Here is a 6000-nt window from a genome sequence, read left to right as displayed (position 1 = left end):
GAATTTTTGGGTCTTAATTGCAAATTTTAGCAGAATTATGGGTCATTTTAGTAATTTTTGAAATCTATGGGAGCCCTTTTGGATTAAATTCGATAGTTTGAGGAGTTAGGAATGCTATAAGTTAGGCTTAGCAGAATAATCCGAGAGCTTTGGGATTAAGGTTGCAATTTACTGAAAAATAGAAGGGTCTATTTGAATGTAATCAGCAAGTAATTACAAATTAAGGGTTACATAAGGAATTGCGATTGAGGAAATTAGACAGATATGTAAGTATGAGGATGTCCTAGGAGGAACAAGAAATATGGGTATTAGCAATGTTGATGAGAAAGTAAGATTCGTCGAATTAATAATTTTTTAGTATCACAGTGCATTATAGAGAATTACGATTGTATTATAGGTGTTATAAGTTTATGACGTAAAGAACAAAGGATATAAATATTGGAAATAAGATTTAATCGATAATATTATTATTTTTGGTTTTATCGTAAGATACAAATACCTTTGGGTTAAACAATTACTAAGGTATAGGAAAGTTTGGGATTTTTGTACTGTAGATTCAAGAAATTAAGTAAGATAATTGAGGGGATAAATGACGAATGGAGAAAATCAGTAAACAAAATTCGTGTATGTCACGCACCGTGTCCGAAGCGTCAGTGACATCCGGCATTGTTTAACAATTACCTGAAAACAATTAAGCCTCGTATCGAAATGCCAAAACCAGTCTTTTTCATAAATAAAACATTGTCTTTACAATGACAATATAATCACAATTACATCAGAGTTTTGCGGAAACAAAACAGAAGAAAAGAATAAAAATCTCAATTCTTGGTCTTGACTTTCGATCACCATCCCCAGAACGCTTCCTACTCTTCCTCATTTAATTGCTCTTCATTTTTATCTGAAATTTGTAAGGGGTGAGTGTTTTGGGAAACACTCAGCAAGTGGGGGGTCGATCGATCTCCAAAGATACATATAGAACTTAACCTTTAAAACATTTCCTTAACAGACTTTCAAAACTTATTACTTTTAACTTACAGAAACGAATCGAATGTGAGACAGAAGTTAACAGATGATTCAGAGAATTTCAAAAACAAATCAGATCATTTCAGAACAGACACAACACTGTTACCCATCTCATTTCCATGGTCAAATTGTCCCCAATATGTTAGTCCTCTAAGGGATGAGGCCAGAACACGGTTTTATACCCATCGATGGGGGTTAGACAGAACATGGTTTTATACCCACCAATGGGAGCCAGACAGAATTACAATTCTCGTCCCATTTCAAATTCGAATCGTAACAGTGCGACACAGAGTTCAGACTTATCAGAAAGAACCTATCAGAGTTTCATATATCAAAATTTCAGACGGATTCAGCGGAATCAAAGAATTTCGAAACATAGAAGAAAACACAAAATCGATCAAAATTTTAAAAGACGGACATCATGCTTTTTCGAAAATGAAGACACATACATGCATGTCATAACTTATATATTAAAGTTTTAAAGTACAAACGAATATAAATATCAAAAACCGACTTACCGTGTTTTACAAGTATGCTTCGAAACTTGAAGATTCCTGAACGCAGTTTCTTCTGAAAATCCGGCAGCACTTAGACTTATTTTCTGTGCACTCGGACTGCACGAGCTTCCTCCTTTTTTTCTTTGCTAGTCTTGACCGAATTTTAGAGGGTTTGTAGAGAGATTTTTGAAGTGCATTTGTAGTGAGGTTTGGGGAGGTATTTATAGGAAAATTCTTGTCCCTTTCACTAGCCTTGGCCGTCCCCTTGATGCCCAAGCAAGGAATTTATTTTGGTCAAATTTCTATCCAATTCAAGAGTCATCTTGGTTAGTTCATGAGTCACTTCTTGCATATTTAATATGGCTTAGTCTTTTAGCTCTTTTCCTTGGTTAACTCAATGGTCATCTCTTGCACATTTAACTTGTCCAAGCCCTTAGCTCATCTTTTAGCTCTCTTTTTGGTCCTGTTAGGACAAGCTTGGTTGAGCTGCTTTGAGCTGAAAGATCGAGTCCTTGAGCTGGGGTTTTACTCCTCCAGTGATAACTATTCGATAGATGCGATTACTTGCAGTTTGGCCTCCCGTTGAGTTAGTCTCCGAGATTTGAAGCCATTTCCTCGAGTTAAGTTAGCTGAAATCTACGTTCATATTTTCTATAGTTAGAATGAACATTGTTGAGCTTAGAGCTTCGTTTAAGCTAAATTTTAAGTTTGTATTTCTTACGTGATTTGCTTCGGATCGAATTTTCCGGGTTCTCACATCCCTCCCTTCTTATTGAAATTTTCGTCCCCGAAATTTGGATCAGCTTGAGCTTTTAGATAAATGAGGATATTGCGAGTGCATTTTCTCTTCAAGTTCCCAAGTGGCCTCCCTTTCAGTATTATTTGACCACTATACTTTGACATATCGGATTGTCCGGTGCCTCAACACTTGGTCTTTTGTGGCCACTATTTGGATAAGGACTTCTTCATATTTGAGTTCTTTGTTAAGTTGTCCTTCAATCATCAGTGGAGTGACTTTGAGTACATGACTGGGGTTTGGGACATATTTCCTCAGTTGCGAGATGTGAAAAACGTTGTGAATCCTGAACATTTCAGATGGCAAAGCTAGACGGTAGGCTAAGGTTCCCATCTTTTCCAATATCTCGAATGGTCCTACATATCTTGGGTTTAACTTTCCAGATTTGCTGAACCGAACCACTCCTTTCATGGGAGAAACCTTGACATAAGCTTTTTCACCAATCTCCAATTCCAACGGTCTTCTCTTCAAATCAGCCCAACTCTTTTCTCTATCTTGGGCTGCCTTGAGTCTTTCCCTGATTATGGCTACTTTTTCAACGGTTAATTGTACAAGCTTTGGTCCAGCAACAACCTTTTCTCCGACTACATCCCAGTATAGAGGCGACCTACACTTTCGGCCATACAGAGCCTCATATGGAGCCATCCTGATGCTACTGTGATAGCTGTTGTTATAGGCGAATTATATCAGGGGTAATTGTTCACTCCAGTTTCCAGTAAAATCTAGAGCACATGCCCTCAGCATGTCCTCGAGGGTTTGAATTGTTCTCTCGATTTGGCCATCAGTTTGTGGATGATAAGCCGTACTGAGAGTTACTTTGGTTTCCATGGCCTTCTGAAAACTTTTCCAAAATCTTAATACAAATCTTGGGTCTCTGTCAGACAGTATACTTACTGGGACTCCGTGTAGTCTTACTATATTCTCCATATATAAGGTAGCTAACTTGTCCAAGTTGTAATTCATCCGTACTGGCAAGAAATGTGCAGACTTGGTCAACCTGTCAATGATTACCCAAATTCCATCGTGACCCTGCCTTGATCTTGGTAGTCCTACTACAAAATCTATGGAGATGTTATCCCACTTCCATTTTGGTATTTCCACTGGTTGTAAAAGTCCTCCAGGCCATTGGTGTTCTGCCTTGACTTGTTGACAGGTCAGACATTTGGAAACAAAGACAGCTACGTCTTTCTTCATTCCGTTCCACCAGTAATTATTTTTCAGGTCTCTGTACATTTTGGTGCTTCCTGGATGTACTGAAAATCTTGATTTATGTGCCTCGGTCATTACCTCTTCTCCAATTCCATCGATATCGGGCACATACAACCGTCTTTTCATCCAAAGGATACCATTCTCATCCATTTGTAACTCTGGAACCTTTCCTTCTTGGATCTGTTCTTTAATTTTAATGATAGAAGTGTCTTGACTCTGCTTTAATTTAATGGTTTCCTGAAGTCCTGTTGCCCCGATAGTGAAGATAAACTCATTTTTCCAAAATTTCTTCGACTCAATGCATCTTCCACCTTATTCGCCTTACCCGGATGATAACTTATTACCAAATCATAATCTTTTAGAAGTTCCATCCACCTTCTTTGCCTCATATTTAATTTTTTTTGGGTGAAAATGTACTTGAGGCTCTGATGATCAGTAAAAACTTCGTATTTCACTCCATAAAGGTAGTGCCTCCAGATTTTAAGCGCAAATACCACTGCGGCTAATTCCAAGTCATGAGTGGGGTAATTTTGGTCATAAGGTTTTAGTTGCCGGGAGGCATAAGCAATTACCTGACCTTCTTGCATAAGTACACACCCTAATCCTCCTTTTGACGCATCACTATATATAGTGAAATTCTTACCATCTTCGGGAAAATTTAGTACTGGTGTGGATGCAAGTTTTGTCTTCAGGGTTTCAAAACTTCTTTCACATGCCTCATTCCAAATGAATTTCGAATTATTTTGAGTAAGTTTGATGAGTGGGATGGCTATCGAAGAAAATTCTTCCACAAATTTTCTATAGTAGCCAGCTAAACCAAGAAAGCTTCTTACTTCGGTTACTGTTTTAGGTTGTGGCCAATCCTTGATGGCCTCTACCTTCATAGGGTCTACTGACACCCCAAATTCAGAAATTATATGTCCTAGGAACGCCATACTTTTCAGCCAGAATTCACACTTCTTGAATTTAGCATATAGTTCTTTTTCTCTCAGTGTTTGCAACGTGAGACGCAAATGTTCTCGGTGTTCTTCCTCACTTGGTGAGTATACCAAGATATCATCAATAAAAACAACCACAAACTTGTCGATGTATGGTTTGAACACTCGATTCATCAGGTCCATGAATGCTGCAGGTGCATTTGTTAGACCAAATGGCATTACTGTAAATTCGTAATGTCCATATCTCGTCCTAAAAGCAGTTTTAGGGATATCCTCAGTTTTGACTTTCAGTTGATGATAACCAGATCTTAGATCGAGTTTTTAGAAAACTTTGGCTCCCTTTAGCTGATCAAAGAGATCGTCTATTCTTGGGAGTGGGTATTTATTCTTTATGGTGATCTTGTTTAACTCCCGGTAGTCAATACATAGTCTCACACTTCCGTCCTTTTTCTTTAAGAACAGCACTGGGGCTCCCCACGGAGATGCACTAGGGCGAATCTGTTTCTTGTCCAGTAATTCCTGAAGTTGCTCCTTTAACTCTTTTAATTCAGCTGGAGCCATTCGGTATGGTGCCCTTGAGATTGGTGCAGCACCAGGGACCAAATTGATTTCAAATTCTACTTCCCTATCGGGTATCTCTCTCGGTAATTCATCGGGGAAAACATCTGGAAATTCTCGAACAATTGGTATATCCCTCAACTTTGGGACTTCTTCTTCTTTGATCTCAGTGATCATCGTCAGATAAATTTCTTCTCCTCCTTTTATGGCCTTCCAGGCTTGTGAGGCGATAACAGAGATTTCTTTTCCTTGGACTTTGCGTGGTATATGACTTTCTGTAGTCGGAGTCTGAAGTCTAATTTCTTTCTTTTGACAGTCCACCATGACATGGTTTTTAGCTAACCAGTCCATTCCAAAGATGATGTCAAACTCAACCATATTGAGTTTAATCAACTCCACTTCAAAAGTTTGTTTGCCGATACCAATTTTACAGTTTCGATACACTTTGTGTGTCTCAATTATTTTACTCGCCGGTGTTGCCACTCTTAATGGTTCATTAAGAGTATCATGTTCAATTTTAAGTTTCTTAGAAATTCTTCGAGACGCAAACGAGTGTGTAGCACCACAATCAAACAAGGTATATGCAGGCATTTCATTGAGTAAAATAGTACCTTCCACCACCTCATTGGTGTTATCAGCTTCCTCCTGGGTTATTGCATACACCCGCGCATTAGTTTTGTTTTCCTTCGGTTTGATGGGTCTCGTCCCTTTGTCTTTGTTGTCTGGGCAGTCCTTAATCCGGTGACCCACTTTACCGCATTTGAAACACGCGCCTGTTTTCCGATAACATTCTCCAATGAGCTTCTGTCGGCATGTATCACACCACTTTCCTTCGATATTGCCAGCACTGTTGAAATTTACTCTTAGAGGTCCACTTGAATGATTCGGCTTCTTGAATTTGGGACCATTTTGAGCAAATTTGCTGACCAATGGTCTCTTGTTCCTATTTTCCTCTTCACAGCGCTTGATATCTGTATCC

The sequence above is a fragment of the Primulina huaijiensis genome, chromosome 18 (assembly GCF_012295235.1).
Source record: "Primulina huaijiensis isolate GDHJ02 chromosome 18, ASM1229523v2, whole genome shotgun sequence".
Classification (NCBI taxonomy): domain Eukaryota; kingdom Viridiplantae; phylum Streptophyta; class Magnoliopsida; order Lamiales; family Gesneriaceae; genus Primulina; species Primulina huaijiensis.
Note: the sequence above shows the minus strand (reverse complement) of the source record.